Genomic DNA, 21835 nt, shown 5'->3' on the forward strand with positions numbered 1-21835 from the left:
CTTGAAGAAAGCGAACTGTAAACTTGAATTTTGTAGATTTTTTTAAAATTAAAACATTTATTTGCCAAGATCGCAAGTTTCAACTGCTTAGACGGTCACCTTCCGCTCAAGACAGATAATAGGTAAGACACTTTGTCATTTCAGTGTTATGGATGTCAACACTAAAATGAAGAACTGTCTTGTCTGTTCTCTTGATGTAGACTCCACATGTTTGTATCCTGATTTGGAGATGACCGTTTAAACGGTTGAAACTAGTAATCACTGTTTTCTACACTGCAATCCTGACAAATACATCCCTTAATAAATGATCTACAGCTTTTAAATTAGCATCACAGCCTGATGGTAAATATTAAGAGAGTTTTTGCATATATTTACACTACTGGGTAATTTACTGTAGATACGGATATTGTATCTCATTTATCACTAATTAACATACTATAATTCCTCATTAATTACTCAGGGAAATCACGGAAGGTTTCCCATTTATTCCGACATTCTCATATAACTATCTGCCTTAACGGATAGCTCATTACGATTGTTTTATCCTAGAGATTTCAAGACAATAAATTCGTGCAGCCATATTCCAACTGAAGAAACGTTTGAGCAAAGCTTTCTAGGAAGATTTCAAATCCAAACCGAAAGTGGTTTTCAAAGACTCAAGGCAGTTGCTGTCCCAAATGTCGGTATGTGTTTCACTTCGGAGTTTCTGACATCTCTGAAGATAGTCTCAATGTTCAAGATCAGGCTGACCTAAAAACCCATAATATTTTTAACATTCATTGTGAGCAAAGCATTCACGTTCGGTACAGTAACATTACTAGCATGTACTATTCAGATGCTTTCGATCATTCCGAAGTGGAAAATCACGCAAATGCGCAAGACACATTTTTAGTGTCTTAGACGGAAGAAATTATCCATATATTTTAGAAGTGCTTCAGTCCTGTACATCCAAAAGCACAAGCTGATCACCCAACTTCAGTTTTGAATGGAATGTGCAAAGAAATATACCGTAAATACTCCAATCACACAAGTGCAGGAAGCAGAAGAAGATAAATTTAAGATCTGCCACAGGATCATATTTTACCTCACCTCTTTTAAATGTGGGCTAGCATAGTATATAGATGAAGTCAAACCAATGAAACGCACTGTATCGTGGTAAGTTCGTCTACAGAAAACGCACTGTATTGTGGTATGTTCATCAACAGAAAACGTAGTGATACTCAAGAAGATATTTCGCTACATATTTAATAGAGGAAGGAAAAACAGAAGCATCAACAGACACTCATTGCATTCGGGTTAAGGGGCCGATTCTGGGGAAAATTAAGTTTATGTACAAAAGAAACCTGTTATTTTTGATATAACGAAAATTAAGGTGAGATAATAAACGTGAAAGGTGGAAACAATATCAGTTTGAAAATAGTGTTACATTTTCATTTGCAGTTAACACGTACGTCGAGAAAGAATCACATGAAGTGAAGGAAATTTTCAAAAGAATAAAAGCTGAATGGTAACGTACGTGAAATGAAGGTTCATAAACAATAACCCTGTACAAAAAAAGTCCTGGTTGCCTGTGACAAGGTGATTCTTAAAAGCTTTCTTGTTTTACGTACAGTCAAATGGTTGTAACTGAGCATTTTAGGATGTGTAAAAATGTAATATCCTTTGATAACACTGTTACTGAATGAGAACAGGAGCTAAATGGATCAAACATGTAATATCTAGGAGTAACTTAATAGGGATTTGAACAGAAACAAGCAAATAGGTCATACGTTCAGGCTTGTAGTTACTGGAAGTGTGTTGATAAATCAGTTTGCCTATCAATAAAATTGCTAATTAAGTAGTTACCGACATACAACAGGAGAGATGGATTGCTTACAGAGAAGGACAACGTGAATTGTCATGTGTGCAGTTGAGACGGAGAGTGTCACATAAATTCTGAAAAATCGAATTGTTTCAGGCTGGAAGAAAACCGTCCGTGTCTCCTGAAAGATTACCGAGAAAATTCCATGAACAGTCTTTCAGTGTGAATTCTAAAGACGTTCTTGAACCCCATGGAGGCCGTTTTGGGACGCCAGTAACGAAATTATATTTATACTACCATGCCTGCTGGTGTATGTGACGGAAATTAACCATAACAAATCAATGTTCATAACTAGTCTTTGAGATAAACTAAACAACGTGATAAAATGTTTGCAGTAGAAGGTGTGACATGGCAGGGTGGTCGATGTGAGTTATTTATTTTGTAAAATTCAAAGAATCCTTAACTTACAGAGATGCATTTATATGTTGTAGTAGAAAGTGCCGTCTTCCGCGCAAATTCTGAAGCTGTAAATGTAGTGATAGAATGAAGATATACAGATACTTTCTACATTATAGTTGGTGTTAAAACCATAATTGTGCTATTTTTGTAATACGAGAGAAAAATTCGTCTTCGGTTACGAAGTGCATCAAGCACCTTGAACCAAATTTGTGAAAGAAAGCGAATGTTTGTATTTTAAAGGGGTTTCAAGTATAACTATAAATTGGATTTTTAAATGTTTCTTATAGTTCTATATTGTAGAAAGGAATGTCAAGAACCCATTATCAAAAACGGAATCTGTGCATTTCAACATTATTGTTTAAACTGAGTAACCATGTTTGGAGCATAGAATTAAATGTTCCATTTCGATAACGATTTTCAGCAGGAAGTCAGCCAAACATTTTTATAACACATGCACATGCTTTGAAGAAGTGGAAGTGGAAACACACGCAATGGAACTACTAAAGGATTACACGGGGCAACAGAAAACTTAAAAAATAATTCGTGTGGAAGTTCTACCTGTTATATTCAGAACGACATCCGAACGAACGTCAACCTGCAATAGTGTCGAGATTACAGAAATAACTGGATAATGGTTAAACTGCGCTTGCCGAAACTGTTATACTCCTAAGGAACAAACACGTTGTTTGCACCCTCAGGTAACGCATTAATCTTGATTCTACTTCTGTCAGTCGTTTATTGAAATTTGGTAAATATTGCTCACCTCTGACAAAATTAGGTAAGTTAATGCTCATTTTCAAAAAGTAAATTGTTTAACGAGTCTGTGGCTCAGAGTTGTGTTTTGCAGGCCGATAGTCTTCGTGAGACGATCTGAGAAACTGATGAGAGATGAGGGGTCCGATTGTCAAGTACTAGGCTGTTAAAACAACAGGGATGGCCCTGATTTCGTCGGGTCCTATCCGTCAATGCATGTGGCGCCTTCGTAACATTCTGGCAAGGCGTCAAAATGTCGTGCGTCATCCATGTTCACCTCTAGAAAACACACATTTCTTTTCTCTGCTGTGTTAAAGTTAGAAACACAAGAATAACACAAGTTTTTGTTCACAAATAGCATTTTCAGAAGAGTAAGTGCTATTATTTTCGTGGATAGCGAAGGTTTCGACATGAAAGAGGAACCCTTACGTCACAAGCCGACTATGCGGGGCGCCCACGAATGGCCAACAAAGCGGGCTGGGCAGGTAACACGGAAAGCCTTGGCAAAAAATCGCATGATGTTTTACTGGTGCCACAGCTATTTCCCTTAGCGACAGGGAGTAATGAAAGTGTAGTGCGTATGCCTCAGTGTGTGTGTGTGTGTGTGTGTGTGTGTGTGTGTGTGTGTGTGTTCCTTACGCGCTGAGACGGAAGATAAACAACGAGCCCCTAATTTTTCCACGTTAAATTACAGATTTTGATTGCAATGCTTAGTATGCGCTATACCTAGTAATACGTTTCCAGATACCTGAGTAAATATTTTTTAGTTCTGAAACTGCCTGTAGGCGCTACAGAAGTCAACGCGAAATGTTTCGTAGTCTCTTAGCTGGCGAAATGCTTAGTTAGATATGTGGCCGCAGAACACAAAACTAAAGATGTTTGTAGGAACGGCACGCACTTAAACCGTTCTCCTATAGGAGTTGCTCCCCGGAGACTAAATCTGTTCTCGTCGTTGGGATGGGGATTGTACACAAGGTTGTAATACAGTTTTCACACCAAAAGAATAGCACTGGTGCTGAGTTTTCATTTAGTATGTTAAGTAATTACAGTCTCTTCATTCAGAATAAGTATAGAATTTAATTTAGTGAAGTATTCCGCATGCACTGAGGTGATGTACTGTGTAGGATGTGAGTTAACGAGCTTTTCGCTCTCATTTAAGTATATGGCCGAAATGGTCAGTCTTCAGGAATTGTGAAACGAACATCCTCGCCACGAGATGAGTTCAAATGGTTCAAATGGCTCTGAGCACTATGGGACTTAAGTTCTGAGGTCATCAGTCCCCCAGACTTAGAACTACTTAAACCTAACTAACCATGCCCGAGGCAGGATTCGAACCTGCGACCGTTGCGGTCGCGCCTAGAACCGCTCGGCCACAACGGCCGGCCACGCGATGGGGGGAAACCGTCTATTGTGCTGAATGAGGCCTAAGCGCTATAGTGTGAGAGTGAGACAGACGAGGACCTACGTCATGGGGAAACCTAGTAGAAGCCCTTTGTGACCAGGGAGACATAGCAGTGTTAAATATGGCGAACCTAATATCGACCATAAGGGGAAACATTTATGGAAACTATTTAATTCTGTAATAACACAGGAAATCAAGCCACAGTAATTTTTATGTTGCATCCTCCATACATTTCCACGGTGATCCCAATAAAACTTGAATATTCATCATATCTATAATAGTTTAGGCTCTATTGTTGAAGTGAAATTAACAAGTTTTGTAACAAAGACCTGAATGCTAAAATCTGAACGCTTTGGCCGATCTTAACGATCGACATTTCATACAGATGCACATCATTAAAATGACAAACGCCGTCAACACCAACTCTGTAACTTTATTTGTTTAAAAGATATAGTAAATTTAAATTATCAGTATTTTCAGTTAAGCATCAGATCATCATTTCCTCCGCACAAAACACATTGAACCATGGCAGCATGACACCTTATTGAATGATTAGGCACAGTCTTCGGTTAAATTTCAAACATCACCGCAGTGTCTCAACGAACGGTGGTGTCTGACGCTGTTGTTGGTGATCTGTCCGTAGCATAGCGCCGTTGAGCCAAGCGATTCCCTTGGTGGTATTCGAGATGAACAGGGTACAGGTCAACAATGGGTTTCACCCTCTCCATTCGAAACAGCCGATTCCTTTGTAGGGAAGCAGCCTACTCATGCCGTAATAAATTCACATCAGTCTTTCCATTGTGTGCCAGCCAGTCCGCTGTAACTAGCTCTTATGTCATAAATGTTGTGCAATACTTTAAAAATCAAGTAAGTAACCTGAAATGGTTCTAGCATGTCAGGAGTAATACTAAATTAAAATGTGTTGAATATCAGTTCGATAACTTTAACCATTTTCGTAATTTGGATGTTTTTCTGTAAAAATCATTGGCGCAACAGAAAAGAGCTAGAGACTTAAAAATTTATATTTAGATTCCTTTTTCATAATTATTTAATAGAAACGGTCTTCTGGATCTCACAAATTAAGATTTTAGTTTAAATTCAATATTTTCTGGGTTTTGGTCTTAAAATTTAAGGAAGCAAGATAGATTAAGTAGGCTAATAAATAAGGCTAGGATGTTTATATTTAAGTAGAAGGGAGATCCGCTATAATCATGAAGATGTCAGAAGTTTCAACTCAATAACTGTAAAACTATAGCGATAGCGTATCTCCAAAGGCCAAGTTCAGAGCTCGTCTACTGCGTGCAGTGTAATTAAATTAATTCTCTCGCCCAAAATATTTAACTTAGCCACGTCAAACTTTTATTATGATTACTTACGTGTGTGCTGATTGCGCATTTAAATTGAGAGCTTCATCTGCCATCAGCAAAGGAAGCGATGATTTATTCAATAACTTAAAGTGGTGCATTACTAGCCCAGCGGCTAATCGGGAGAGCCGATTTGATCAGGCGTTCCCTTAGCCATCCGCACCGCGGCTTTATATATAAGAACGCTGCGCGAGGAAGAAAGGCCCCCGTTCTCTCCAGACACTGAATAGCACGTCATCTGTGTCGGGAGTCGCGCCGCGTCGGTATCATTGCTATAAACAGCTTCGGATGCCGTATTAAGTTACTCGGGATACGCGTAACCATGAAATCATTTTCGAGTGAAGTGTTAATTCTGGGATGACTTTAATTATCTATCGTCAGTTTGCGGATGTCGTATTTTCATGTGCCGTCGCGGGACAGACATTCTACCATTAAATAGCGTGGCGTTTGATGAACCTAATCATCAAATTATGGCGAGCAATCACTTAAGCATTTAATTTGGACATTTACAGTTGCATCAGCGCATTAGACTCTGAACTTCTCTGTTAGTTAGATTGTGTGGATTCTTTTTTTTATCTGTGACTTTCAGAATATACTGAACTATTTTAGAAAATCGCTTTTGATTATGAATCCAAGACAATCTCCTAATTTCTCAGATGAAGTGGGCACTAGGAATTCTAATTACAGGCTTCACGTTTTGCTAATCACTTTCTGGTTGCCAATATTGTAGTTAGAGAGCCAGTGTTGACAACGGCAAAAGGCAGCATAAATACACTCCTGGAAATGGAAAAAAGAACACATTGACACCGGTGTGTCAGACCCACCATACTTGCTCCGGACACTGCGAGAGGGCTGTACAAGCAATGATCACACGCACGGCACAGCGGACACACCAGGAACCGCGGTGTTGGCCGTCGAATGGCGCTAGCTGCGCAGCATTTGTGCACCGCCGCCGTCAGTGTCAGCCAGTTTGCCGTGGCATACGGAGCTCCATCGCAGTTTTTAACACTGGTAGCATGCCGCGACAGCGTGGACGTGAACCGTATGTGCAGTTGACGGACTTTGAGTGAGGGCGTATAGTGGGCATGCGGGAGGCCGGGTGGACGTACCGCCGAATTGCTCAACACGTGGGGCGTGAGGTCTCCACAGTACATCGATGTTGTCGCCAGTGGTCGGCGGAAGGTGCACGTGCCCGTCGACCTGGGACCAGACCGCAGCGACGCACGGATGCACGCCAAGACCGCAGGATCCTACGCAGTGCCGTGGGGGGCCGCACCGCCACTTCCCAGCAAATTAGGGACACTGTTGCTCCTGGGGTATCGGCGAGGACCATTCGCAACCGTCTCCATGAAGCTGGGCTACGGTCCCGCACACCATTAGGCCGTCTTCCGCTCACGCCCCAACATCGTGCAGCCCGCCTCCAGTGGTGTCGCGACAGGCGTGAATGGAGGGACGAATGGAGACGTGTCGTCTTCAGCGATGAGAGTCGCTTCTGCCTTGGTGCCAATGACGGTCGTATGCGTGTTTGGCGCCGTGCAGGTGAGCGCCACAATCAGGACTGCATACGACCGAGGCACACAGGGCCAACACCCGGCATCATGGTGTGGGGAGCGATCTCCTACACTGGCCGTACACCACTGGTGATCGTCGAGGGGACACTGAATAGTGCACGGTACATCCAAACCGTAATCGAACCCATCGTTCTACCATTCCTAGACCGGCAAGGGAACCTGCTATTCCAACAAGACAATGCATGTCCGCATGTATCCCGTGCCACCCAACGTGCTCTAGAAGGTGTAAGTCAACTACCCTGGCCAGCAAGATCTCCGGATCTGTCCCCCGTTGAGCATGTTTGGGACTGGATGAAGCGTCGTCTCACGCGGTCTGCACGTCCAGCACGAACGCTGGTCCAACTGAGGCGCCAGGTGGAAATGGCATGGCAAGCCGTTCCACAGGACTACATCCAGCATCTCTACGATCGTCTCCATGGGAGAATAGCAGCCTGCATTGCTGCGAAAGGTGGATATACACTGTACTAGTGCCGACATTGTGCATGCTCTGTTGCCTGTGTCTATGTGCCTGTGGTTCTGTCAGTGTGATCATGTGATGTATCTGACCCCAGGAATGTGTCAATAAAGTTTCCCCTTCCTGGGACAATGAATTCACGGTGTTCTTATTTCAATTTCCAGGAGTGTAATAGGAACACTTATATAACAATTAATTCCACCCGCTGCCCCTCATATGGTTAAAACGGCGAGGAATGCATCTTTTCTACATCACAAAACATTATATAAAACGCAACAAATAATTTCAACTAGCCGCCCCACACCTTCTCTCCTAATACTCTTATTCTCTTAGTTGTCTATATCCTGCGTCTAATAAACTCGAGGTTAACAAGCTGTTAAGTTTGAAGAAAAGATAGAAAAAAGCAATAGTCAAGGTGGTATCAATTTTTTGTTATTGGCTGTTGTCGGGTACCGCAGCCCTCAGAATACGAGGCAGCGGGATGACAAACTACGTACACTCAGCCTCATGACGACTGAGGAAATGTGGGGCTCAGGTTCGAAAAATCGAAATTTACAGCTAGGAGAGAGATTTAACAAGCTGTTAAGTTTGAAGAAAAGATAGAAAAAAGCAATAGTCAAGGTGGTATCAATTTTTTGTTATTGGCTGTTGTCGGGTACCGCAGCCCTCAGAATACGAGGCAGCGGGATGACAAACTACGTACACTCAGCCTCATGACGACTGAGGAAATGTGGGGCTCAGGTTCGAAAAATCGAAATTTACAGCTAGGAGAGAGATGTGTTGACCATATGCCCTTCCAGCAGAGCCGCGAATACCAGCACACCAACGGCACGTAAGAAAATAGCGCCATGACGAGCCGATTGCCTTCAATGGGCAGTTACCCCTACTTGGTGCGTACCGCAGAACGCAAACAAAACCTGATGAAACTTGGAGATTTATAAGCGATGTTGCTAATAAACAACACAAACATGGAAGTGACGACGATTAGAATGTAAGTAGCAATACGTGTGCTACGTGCTGAGTAGTACTGAAAAGAAAACAACGAAGCTGTGGTATGTTTCGCTAGGCAGGAAATAACTATGTCGCAGCAGTACAGGAGGGCAATTAATTAAATTCAGATGTGTATCTCAGAGGGAGTGCCGCCGGCTGTAGCGACATCTGTGACCTCCGCGCGGCCGTTACTGCTCGATGGCTCGTGCTGTGCTCCTTATCCACTCCGCGCGCCATTACTCGGGAGACTGCGCGCCTTATCTCGGTAGTATAAAAACCAGAAATGGAGTATAAAGGGAGCGCCAGACCTGCTCTCATTGTGGCTTCTCGAGCTGACGTTGTCCTAGGACGAACTCTTTCAACATAAAGTCCTCATGTAGTCCAGCAACGCACCGCTCACACAGTAGCTATTACCAGCTCACCTGACCTGATTCAGTGTGCCAATCAGTTTTCGAGGTTAACTGAAGAGCAGAAAAATTAGGACAATATGTGACCCAATAACATTAATGTGACCACCACCTATCTATATAAACGATTTGGGAGAGAATTGGAGCAGCCGTCTTCGGTTCTTTGCAGATAACGCTGTCGTTTATCGACTAATAAAGTAGAAGATCAAAACAAACTGCAAAACGATTTATAAAAGATATCTGAATGCTGCAAAAAGTGGCAGTTGACCCTAAATAACGAAAAGTGTGAGGTCATCCACATGAGTGCTAAAAGGAACTCGTTAAACTTCGGTTACACGATAAATCAATCTAATCTAAAAGCCGTAAATTCAACTAAAGACCTAGGTATTACAATTACGAACAACTTAAATTGGAAGGTTCAAAATGGTTCAAATGGCTCTGAGCACTATGGGACTTAACTTCTGAGGTCATCAGTCCCCTAGAACTTAGAACTACTTAAACCTAACTAACCTAAGGACATCGCACACATCCATGTCCGAGGCAGGATTCGAACCTGCGACCGTAGCGGTCGCGCGGTTCCAGACTGTATAAATTGGAAGGAACACACAAAAAATGTTGTGGGGAAGGCTAACAAAAGACTGCGTTTTATTGGCAAGACACTTGGAAAATGTAACACACCTACCAAGTAGACTGCCTGTGTTGTGTCTAGACAAGACAGCCTAGACACAATGAGAGGAAGCCGAAAGGCACGCGCTTAAACTCACGCAGGCTGGCGTGAGGTCTGAAACAGGATACGTAATGAATTCTATAAAGAAAAGTACGTAGCTTCTGGAATACTTAACTTTAATCCATAATTGTAGAACATCGCTCTTGATGATACATGCTTCATACAACAAATTATCAAAGCTATGGCGCCATGCTAGGTCGTAGCAAATGTAGCTGAAGGCTATGCTAACTATCGTCTCGGCAAATGAGAGCGTATTTGTCAGTGAACCTTTCATTGCAAAGTCGGCTGTACAACTGGGGCTAGTGCTAGTACGTCTCTCTAGACCTGCCGTGTGGTGGCGCTCGGTCTGCGATCACTGACAGTGGCGACACGCGGGTCCGACTTATACTACCGGACCGCGCCCGATTTAAAAGCTACCACCTAGCAAGTGTGGTGTCTGGCGGTGACACCACAGCCTACACTACGCTTGTCCGTCCTCTTTTAGAATACTGCTGCGCGGTGTGGGATCCTTACCAGATAAGACTGACGGAGTACATCGAAAAAGTTCAAAAAAAAGCAGCACAAGTACGCAATTTCACTACGATAAAATAAGGGAAACCAGAACTCGTACGGAAAGATATACGTGTTCATTCTTTCCGCACGCTATACGAGATTGGAATAATAGAGAATTGTGAAGGTGGTTCAATGAACCCTCTGCCAGGCACTTAAATGTGATTTGCGGCGTATCCATGTAGATGTAGATGCATGTTCTGCGTCACCGCACAGTAACCACTCTCGGTCTGCAGATGGCAGCGCCGCCAGTGGCGGGCATATAAAACGTGTCAGAGCGGCCGCGAAACACTGCAGTCCTTGTCGTACAGCGGAAACGGAGCAATTTATCTGACGTCCAAAAGGACAATGTCGTTGGCTTTCCGGCCAAGGGTGGAAGCATTTCCGAAACGGCTGTCTGCATGCTGCCGTGGTGCAAGGCAAAATGGCGCTATCCAAAATCAGCGCTGAGGTAACTGTGGTGCATCAGGGGACATAGAGGACAGGGTTGACCGATGGCTGCGCAGTTGTGGACGGCGGAATAGACGTTCAACTGCTCTCTACATCTACATCTACATGGATACTCTGCAAATCACTTTTAAGTGCCTGGAAGAGGGTTTTTTCGAACCACCTTCACAATTCTCTATTATTTCACGCTCGTATAGCGCGCGGAAACAATGAACACCTACATCTTTCCGTACGAGGACTGATTTTTCTTATTTTATCGTGGTGATCGTTCCGCCCTATATAGGTCGGTGTCAACAAAATATTTTCGCATTCGGAGGAGAAGGAAAAATGCCTTTCTTTTAATGATTTCCAGCCCAAATCCTGTATCATTTCTGTGACACTCTCTCCCATATTTCGCGATAGTACAAAACCTGCTGCCCTCCTTTGAACTTTTTCAATGTACTCCGTCAGTCCTATTTGGTAAGGATCCCACACCGCGCAGTAGTATTCTAAAAGAGGACGGACAAGGGTAGTGTAGGCAGTCTCCTTAGTAGGTCTGTTGCATTTTCTAAGTGTCCTGCCAATAAAACGCAGTCTTTGATTAGCCTTCCCTAAAACATTTTCTATGTGTTCCTTCCAATTTAAGTTGTTCGTAATTGTAATACGTAGGTATTTAGTTGAATTTACGGCTTTTAGATTAGACTGATTTATCGTGTAACCGAAGTTTAACGAGTTCCTTTTAGCACTCATGTGGATGACCTCACACTTTTCGTTATTTAGCGTCAACTGCCACTTTTCGCACCATTCAGATATTTTTACTAGATCGTTTTGCAATTTGTTTTGATCTTCTGATGACTTTATTACTCGATAAACGACAGCGTCATCTGCAAACCGAAGACGGCTGCTCAGATTGTCTCCAAAATTGTTTATATAGATGAGGAACAGTAAAGGATCTATAACACTACCTTGGGAAATACCAGAAATCACTTCTGTTTTACTCGGTGACTTTCCGACAATTACAACGAACTGTGACCTCTCTGACAGGAAGTCGCAAATCCAGTCACATAACTGAGACGATATTCCACAAGTACGCAATTTCACTACGAGCTCTAATGACACGTGTCACATATTACAACTTTGTGGTTGCCCGAAAATGTAATATTTAGCAGCGTGAGCAACACTAAAATCATAATTAAGTTTTGACCTTTGTTATGGTAGGGTTGTTAGAATCCTCAACCGAGAAACCTAGAGACTGGCTTTGGGACTGGAATCGGCATGGCTTCACGTCCCTGTCGGTACATTTTAGAATCTCACTGACTCTTTTCCTGTACGTCCGCACTAGAAAAGGTGGTCATTCAGGCTTCTGACAGATGGTCGTATTAATGTGAGTGCATCGTGCACGTGGAAATTAGACAAGTACTGCAGTAGATTGTAATGTTCATCAACAAGAAATAATGACCAAAACAAATATTGTTTTAATTCACGTGGAGAGCTGATTTATATTGCTGGTCGATTACCGTGTAGCCTTTTAAATACGTAGAAACACTAGAGTACAATTCTTTACTTCAAAGAATTCTAGGTGATTAGTCAGTCAAATAATTAACAAAAGAAGAGTTTAATTAACTTTTTCGCTTTTATTATTCGAGTTCTTGAGTTTTCATAGGGTGAGATGTGCAATCATACATTAATGACCCTCAAACAATGATACCGACAGTAACATCAGGTTATGGCAATATGTAGGAGTTTCACATATAGCTGATGAACGAGAACTACCCTCTCTGGTATTGTCTCCGTCTCCGTGTAGAGGAAGACAATTGAACAAACAGAGATATCGCTGCCTTGATACAAATCGCAGAGCATAACATCTTTAAATTATATCGTAAAATGAAATTGTCACGCTGGAGGAGTAAAAATGGAACTGAGATACTATAAAATCAAGAGAAGTTACAAAGTATTGAAATCTCAAATTGAACAATGGTTTTCTACAGGTAAATAATAACCATGTTTGCTACAATCACACACCAGTGTAATTCCAAAACAACACACGAAGATAAATGGATTATTGAATGAACTCCCACCTCGAGTATTTGTGTCGTATGGCTTGTCATCGGTTGATAATCTGAATAAAGGCAAGTGTGACGATCACGGTGGCACCACTATTATTCTGTGTTATACTTAATATACTGCCGTATTTGTGGCTGCTTTCCACTGCGCTTTGTTGCACAATCTGTTACGCACACGAATCAGACACTCGGTATTACAGTGGCGATCTGTAGAAATGGGAGGTGTTGCAAATAATCGTCATCATAAATGACAAAAACAAGCACTCACTAAATTTTTTACCCTACACGAAAACATTACATGTTTTTCTGAGAAAATGAGAAATCTGTACCTCAATATTAGGTAAAGTATGTCCTCCAAAAATCCATGAAAATTCGAACCAATGACCAGCTATACTGGCGAATGTAGACTGAACGAAAAACAGAAAAACTGCTTCGAAGAGAAACAGGTCCATCCAGTTACCTGTTCTTTTATTAACGTTGAAAGAGTTAAAGCTTCAACATCTGTTGTAGCATGTGAATTCTATATTACTTTCATTTCTGGTTCGCAGTTAACTAACACAGCTCTTTCTTTAAGATGAGGAACTGGGGACCATAGCATTGAAGAGGGTGGTTGGGGGAGCCGAGCAGATTTTCACATTCCGGGGAAACAAATAACAGCGCTCAAACTACGCGATTTCGCTGCTTTGTAAGTCTACAGTTTTATGACTAAGTTGCACCTTTTAATTTGAGGATCGCTACACGCAGTCTTTAATCTAAGACAAACTTATGCTATTTTCTAAGATTATACTCCGACGCCGCTCAGCCGTTAAAGCTCCGCCGGTAGCTTGTGTAAACACCCTGAAAACGACAGTAGGCTCATATTCTATCCTGGGACAGAGTGTGCGTCGGCGTCGGTTGTTTTCGAATTAACTCGCTAAGCTCCCAACGCAGTTAAAGATCGTGAAGAAATTAGTGTTTATAACCGCGTAGAATACTGGGAATACAAAATACACAGATTGTTTAGAAATTACACACGACTAATTGGTGCAAACTGCTGCTGTCTCAGACTGCTTCACTTTAGACACGGACTGACATAGAATCAGAATTACTCTTGAACTCAGATTAAGTATAAAAATAGAACTGAAAAAGGCATTTCAGCGGGTGAGGAAGTGATTTGCTAATCTTGCGTCGTAAAAAGAAAAGAGGATTAGATTTTCCATCGACAGTGAATTATCTACGATGGAGCACAAGCTCTAGTAAGGAAGGATGGGGAAGGAAATCAGCCGTGCTCTTCTCAATGGAACTATTCCGGAATTTGCATGGAGTCACTTAGGTAAATCACAGAAAATTAAATCTAATTCTCCAGATGGGGATTTGGACCCTCGTTCTCCCGAACACACCGTTGTGGCGCCTCATGCGCCATTATGTCTGTATGCTGTGAACAGTTCTTCAATGAAAGACTACTGTGTTTTTTTCCTAAAGTTCTTCTAGGTTGCTCACCTCGTCATGTAAAATGTCCCAACGTTTCTGCCACTATTACAAGTGACCTTCAGCAGAGAGTGCAACACTTTTAGCCTATGTTTCAATACTAGTTAGAAATGTAACCATACAGATTTGTAACCAACTGTGTTGAGTACACTGCATAAAGCCATGACCCTTTACCACATATCTAACAGCGAGAAGCTACTGGACTGAGAAGTCACGAAAACTGACAGCAGCCGGGAGAGTGGTATATAACTGTTTTATACTGCATGTGCTCCTCGTAATTTGTAATGATATACGTAATTACTGCCATGGTTGTTAAAAATTAACAAGCACAAATTTTCAGGACATCTTTATAGGGTTAAGAATCTGTTTGGGCTAGAATAACTTATTTTATACTTTTTAGTCCAGTTTACAAATGTATTACATTTAAAATTTATTTTAATGCAAATAATTATTTTCTACTTTTTAGTCTCGTGTGTCTGAAATTTCTCAAGTGTGTGTGTGTGTGTGTGTGTGTGTGTGTGTGTGTGTGTGTGTGTGTGTGTGTGTGTGTGTGTGTATGTGTGTGTGTGTGATGTGTGTGTGTGTGTGTGCTAGATTTTTGCCTATAGCTTCACCCATGAGTATGTCACACATATTGCAGATGTTTCCACCTCCCCTTCACCTCCGTGTTGTCTGCTTAGGCATGCCCCTCTGCTCGCATTTCGCCTGTAACACATTCCAATGCTACCTGCATAACACTTGGGTACTGCAAGGCAGCCAAGATGTCAGGCATTACCAACCATTGTCACCCTTCTCCCCCCCCCCCCCCCCCACCTCCCTTTTCCTTACTGAACAGGCTGACACGAAAGCGAGATAATATGCATTGTCATCCACTTCTGAGCTATGTAGAAGATTTCAGATCTCTAGCTCATTGGGAAATAGTGGGAAGTAGGTTTAAAATCAATTGCAAAATTTGTACCGAACTGGTGGACACACAGGAAACCGACGAAAACAAATTTATTTAAAAAAGTAGATTTATCCAGTGCGTGAGAGCTGTTTACGATCTTGTGTCGGATCTTTCGGCAAATTTTAAATTCCTGCTTGGTGCACAACCATTGTGCTGCTGCCGTCCTCTTCCGGTGCTTTTTGTTTCGATGAGACAACTCGACTATACGGACATCCCGACAGGGAAGTGCAGTCGGCAGCAGTTGCAGTGAGCATCCACCACCAGCGAGAAGAGTGGATTGCGTTGGTTGATAGATTGAGCGGGAAGCAATCGTGTGAAATTGCTGAACTTGTTATTTAAGAGTCTCGGCAGCATACAGGGTGAGTCACTAACTATTGCCACAAAGAACAACTCCGAAAGTATGATAGGAGATGAAAAGTTTGTGGGACCAAAGTTGCGTGGAACAAAGGGGGCCATAATATGACATTGGCTTTCTGTTGCCCAGGGGTCGCGTCAGAGATATGAAGATGAACAGTGTTTTTTTTTTTTAATGAGATGCTGTAGTTTGGTACTTATTTTCTGATAGCGGCTACTGAGATGAATCCAATGATATGTGACAGTAAGGTCTTAGAAGATCAAAAAGGTTTAAAGAAGGTGTTAGAAGTGATGGGCAGTTGGTATCAATGCTGTGCTGCAATCTTCTTATCATGCTCTGCTCTGACAATTCTCTCTCGTATATTGTGCAAATAGTAAATATTCGCCGAATACGGCGTATCGATCTAACGTGCCATTGACATGTAAACACCATTTCACGGTTTCGCAATACAACACTAATAGGAACGGTAAGCCTAGAATCGTCGAATCAAGCGAATGTGAATGATGTATTCCTTCGAAAAACAAGTCGGTATGCTTTTCATTTACGGAGAATGCCAAAGACATTCAGTGAGAGCTAGAGACTTATACGCTGAAAGATATCCTCAACGTACTCACCCTACACGTCGTACATTTAAATATGTGTGTGATAAATTGAGAACAACTGGATCTTTAACGTATAGGAAACATATCCGACAAAGGAAAGTTGGTAACGAGGAAACGGAAATTGGTACCCTTGCCTCTGTGGTTCAAGATGCTTGTGTTAGTTCGCGTCAAATCACAAGGGAACATGGTATGAGCCAGAGTAGTGTTTTGCGTGCTCTGCATCGCCATAAATATCATCCTTACCATATCAGTCTTCACCAAGAATTAAGTGGTACGGATTGTAAGCGTCGCATTGAATTCTGCCGTTGGGCTCAACTTCACATTCAGAGAGATGATACATTTATTAATTTGATTTTATTTACTGAGGAGGCTACATTCACGAACCATGGAAATGTTGATTTGCATAACATGCATCATTGGGCAACTGAAAATCCACGTTGGCTGGGACAAGTTGCACGCCAAAAACCGTCGTCGGTGAATGTATGGTGTGGGATTCTGGAGTACAGAACTATAGTCCCCTATTTCATTTAATGAAATCTTAATGGTAGGAAGTACACCACACTCCTGCAAGAAACATTAGGTCTGTTACTGGAAGAAATACCTTTAGGAACGAGGAACAGAATGTGGTATCAACTCGATGGGCGTCCGGCACATTTTTCAAAAACAAAAATGGCTCTGAGAAATATGGGACTTAACTTCTGAGGTCATCAGTCCCCTAGAACGTAGACCTACTTACACCTAACTAACCTAAGGACATCACACACATCCATGCCCGAGGCAGGATTCGAACCTGCGACCGTAGCGGTCGCGCGGTTCAAGACTGTAGCGCATAGAACCGCTCGGCCACCCGGGCCGGGCACATTTTTCTCTGATGGCTAGAAATGAGTTGCAGAGACATTCCCAAATCGTTGGATTGGATGCGGAGGAGATGTGTCGTGGCCGGCTCGTTCGCCAGACTTGACGCCTCTGGATTTTTTCTTGTGGGGATTCGTCAACGACATTGTTTATAAAGACGTTCCAACTACACCTGAAGATAGGCGAGAGAGAAGTGTCAGAGTATGCGCTTCGGTAAGTGCCTGTGTGATAAGGAATACCACTCAAACCATGATAAGAAGATGGTAACATTGCATTGATACCAATGGCCATGACTTCGAACACCTTCTGTAAATGGACGTTCGTGCCACCTTTTTGACCTTCGTTGACCTTCGAAGACCTTACTGTTACGCATCACTGGATTCGTCTCGATAGCCACTATCAGAAAATGAGTACCAAACTATAGCATCCCATTAAAAAAAAAACAAAGTTGACATTCATATCTTTGGCATGACCCCACCTAGCAACAAAAAACCATCGTCATATTATGGCCCCCGTTGTCCCATCCGACTTTTGCCCCACAAACTTTTCAGAGTTATTCTTTCGGAGTTATTCTTGGTGGCAATAGTTAGTGACTCACCCTTTATAATTATCCAACAGTCACGCAGCACCATTTCTTAAGCAAACCAGTCATCTGGTCACGGATTGCAATGTTGATTGCGGCAGCCTTTTGGTGAGCGAGTGGAAATTTCCACAACATAATACGGCCTTCCTCTTGGACTTCACTGCACAACTGTTGTTCTGTTTGCAACTTGGGTAGGATACTCTGTTTCTCCCTTTGTACGAAGAGGAATATATTTCTTTGTTTATTTACTTGTTTATTTACCCTGATCTGAAAAGGCCATCAGGCCCTCTGTACATCGGACCAGGGTTTCACAGATACGTACCCCTTTTAGATCACAGTTACCTAAGAAATAACGATGTTAGTATGACAAATAGTATTAAAATGATATGAGTTTCTGTAGTGACAATGAGAGCAAATAATACTGACTGTGAACTAATAAAGTTAATTCTGGCAGTACTTCTACTACTTCTGCTGCCACTAACAATAATAATAATTTAATGACAATAACAGGAATAATGAATAATGATAGCGACAAACATAAAAAGAACTTACAGGTGTACAAAAGAGATATTTTTTGATACAGAGGGTTATGGGGAAAGCAAATTTAAGGAAATTGCGCCAGCTAAGAATATTGGGAAATAAGGAAGATCTGGTTTGAAAGAAAGATATACGGGGGTAACGAGTGCGTACTGGGACAATGGTTGTTGTTTTTGTTGCTTTAGTAGATATGACATTAACTCTCCTCTGAGGCTGGAGATATTATTCAGTCCTCTAATATAATACGGGAGGCTGTTCCAGAATCGGGTACAAGCTACTGAGAACCAATTCGAGAAAGTGGCTGAACGACGGAATGGGAGAGAAAGAGTTTTGCTCTAATAAGATCGGGCGTTTCTGCCATGTTATTCAGATAAGAGCGTCAAAGTCGAGGAAAGACAAGAGGGACAGTGAAAGTAGTGTAAGACAGTAGAGAAGACGGAAATCATGGAAATCTCTGTGCTTGTCTGCACGCACCCAGGATAACTGTGCATATGATGGAGAAATATGATCAGAGAGTCGAGACACTCACAACAAGGTTCCGTGAGCTTTTCTGAGAAAGGCCTTGCTGGATAGCATCACTGTAGTGAATAACTGGCATTATAAGTGTTTGTGCAAGTTTCTTTTTCGGGTCAAGGGGGAAGAGCTTCCTATATTTCTGTAGGGCATGGAGAGATGCTGAAACCATCTTGCACCGTGCAGTTACGTGCACAGTGTTCGTAGCCTACGTAAACAGTAGCATAAATACATTTCAATGAACAGAGGCCGCTTTTCCGAATGGTATTTACTGTTATACATTTACCAGGGCCCTTCTTCTAAAATTGTTGTAACTTTCGTTCTTGAATTTGCAGAAAAAGTTAAGGAGGTGTATCCATTTAAGTGGTTACAATTATATGTGGTGTTTAATTGTGATATCCTTGTGAGAAGACGAGAGTTGCTGTTTATGAATGTTCTTGAGTTTTTCGTGGAAGTCCCTGGTGTAGTAAAATTCAAATGCTGTTTGAAAGAAATGCTTCAGAGCTACCTCGGCCTAGCCCTTCCACACACTTATCCTATTGCTGTGTCTCAATACTGTTTAACTGATTTGGAGGCAAGAAGATTGTTATAGTGAGCACTGAATATGCCATAAACAAAGCTGAATGCGAAAGACGGAATAACTCCCATACTACACGGTCCAGTCACATTACTGTGACCTATACCTTATCTTCCACGTCAGCTTGCTATAACGACTCATAGACTGTAGGTGGCAGCGTTAGCAGTAGAGTGTATATTTAGCGTGTCGGGCGAGGGGGGTGCGTGGGGAGGGAGGGAGAGGGGGGGGGGGGGGAAGGTAAACAGTGCAGTCGTTGTCGTATTGTGTAAAAGGAGCGATTTGTCTGACGGCCAAAAGGGTATGATTATTATCTTTCAGTCTGAGAGTGGAAGCATTTACGAAACGGCTAAGTCTGTTAACCGTTGACACGCTGCCATGGTTAAAGTATACTGTGCATGTCAAAAATGTGCCACTGTCGTAGAGGTGACAGTGGTGCATCACAGGTCACGCATGACTGGGATGAACGACGGCTGCAGAGATGTGCATAGGCGAATAGGCGCCCAACTGTTGAGCAACTGACCGCCTAGATGACTGAAGGGGCCATCAGCAGTGTCTCCTCAACAACCGTTCAGAGCACCTTGCTGTGTATGGGGCAGGCGCTGACTGCTGTTCATAGGCGGCGAAGACTGGAATTTGCACACAAATACCGCAACTTGGTGTCCAGTGTGTTGTATCCACGGACCCAACCAACCAACTCGCGCACGCGCGCCCTGACCGCGACATCGCTGGCCACAGTTCCTGTCGCGGCCGTCGGCGTCTCAGGGCGTTCGTTACCGCCGACGGGAGAGGTCGCGCTATGGCTGAGCTCGGGTCCGCAGTGCCCTCTGCCTTTTGCATATAAGGAGGAACGCTGGCCCCGAGACGGACAGTCCATTGTCGATTGTCTATTGCTAGCCTTTCGTGGAGTTTATAGCGGAGCCATTGCAGTGTGATATTTGCTATTGTATTCGACTAGGCTCAGTTCACGGATTACTCTTGGATATTACTCGGACTTGTATTGCTGGTGCACGTTTCGTCAGAAATAAAGATAAGTTATCTATTCATTCTAGCTGGCGCAATTCTTGTCATAAATTATTTTTCGGCCAACATCCTGGTCACTATCCACGCTTTACACAATTTATGGGGGCTGCCCCAAAAGTACCGCCGAGGACCTTGGGTTTGGGAGCCGTCACAAAACAGTGAGTGGCGACAATTGTCCTTTACAGATGAATCACGTTTCATGCTTCGTCGGACAGATGGCCACTGGCGTTCACGGCGTGGAACGTCTGAAAGCGACCACCCTGCAACAGTCGTTGGGTCGTATCGTCATTCTGGAAGGCACAACAGATCAACTCAAGTACACGTCTATCATTGCAGACCTCGGCCACCCCTACATGCAGTCTGTTCTCCGTCGGCACGATGGCATCTATCAACAGGACAATGCAACGTGTCACACAGCTCGTGGTTGCAAGAGCAGCAGGATGAGTTCACCGTATTGCCCTGGCCACCAAACTCCCCACCGAGCGAGGTGGCGCAGTGGCTAGCACACTGGACTCGCATTCGGGAGGACGACGGTTCAAATCCGCACCTGGCCATCCTGATTTAGGTTTCCTGTGATTTCCCTAAATCGCTTCAGGCAAATGCCAGGATGGTTTCTTTGAAAGGGCACGACCGACTTCATTCCCTGTCCTTCGCTAATCTGGTGGGACCGATGACCTCGCTGTTTGGTCCCCTCCCCCACAAATTAACCAACCAACCAAATGAAACAAAACGAAACTCCTCCCGAACAGGCCATGAAGGCCGAACGGTACCGACCGGCCGCCGTGTCATCCTCAGCCCACAGGCGTCACTGGATGAGGATACGGAGGGTAATGTGGTCAGCACACCGCTCTCCCGGCCGTATGTCAGTTTACGAGACCGGAGCCGCTACTTCTCAATCAAGTAGCTCCTCAGTTTGCTTCACAAGAGCCGAGTGGACCCCGACTGCCAACAGCACTCGGCAGACAGGATGGTCACCCATCCAAGTGCTAGCCCAGCCCGACAGCGCTTAACTTCGATGATCTGACGGGAACCGGTGTTACCACTGTGGCAAGGCCGTTGGCCAGCGAACCAAACTCCCCGGATTTAAATGCAGTTGAGAATCTGTAGGAATCAGCATGGGTTTCGAAAAAGACGGTCGTGTGAAACCCAGCTCGCGCTATTCGTCCACGAGACTCAGAGGGCGATAGACACGGGTTCCCAGGTAGATGCCGTGTTTCTTGAGTTCCGCAAGGCGTTCGATACAGTTCCCCACAGTCGTTTAATGAACAAAGTAAGAGCATATGGACTATCAGACCAATTGTCTGATTGGATTGAAGAGTTCCTAGATAACAGAACGCAGCATTTCATTCTCAATGGAGAGAAGTCTTCCGAAGTAAGAGTGATTTCAGGTGTGCCGCAGGGAAGTATCGTGGGA

The 21835-nt window shown here is 43.2% G+C and overlaps 1 pseudogene; it reads right to left on the reverse strand.

Moving 5' to 3' along the window:
- Nucleotides 1-21364: 21364 nt before the first annotated feature.
- On the reverse strand, nt 21365-21482 carry LOC126459456 (5S ribosomal RNA; annotated as a pseudogene).
- Between the last annotated feature and the right edge of the window lie 353 nt (nt 21483-21835).

This window comes from Schistocerca serialis, chromosome 2, assembly GCF_023864345.2.
Source record: "Schistocerca serialis cubense isolate TAMUIC-IGC-003099 chromosome 2, iqSchSeri2.2, whole genome shotgun sequence".
NCBI classification, from domain to species: Eukaryota; Metazoa; Arthropoda; class Insecta; order Orthoptera; family Acrididae; genus Schistocerca; species Schistocerca serialis.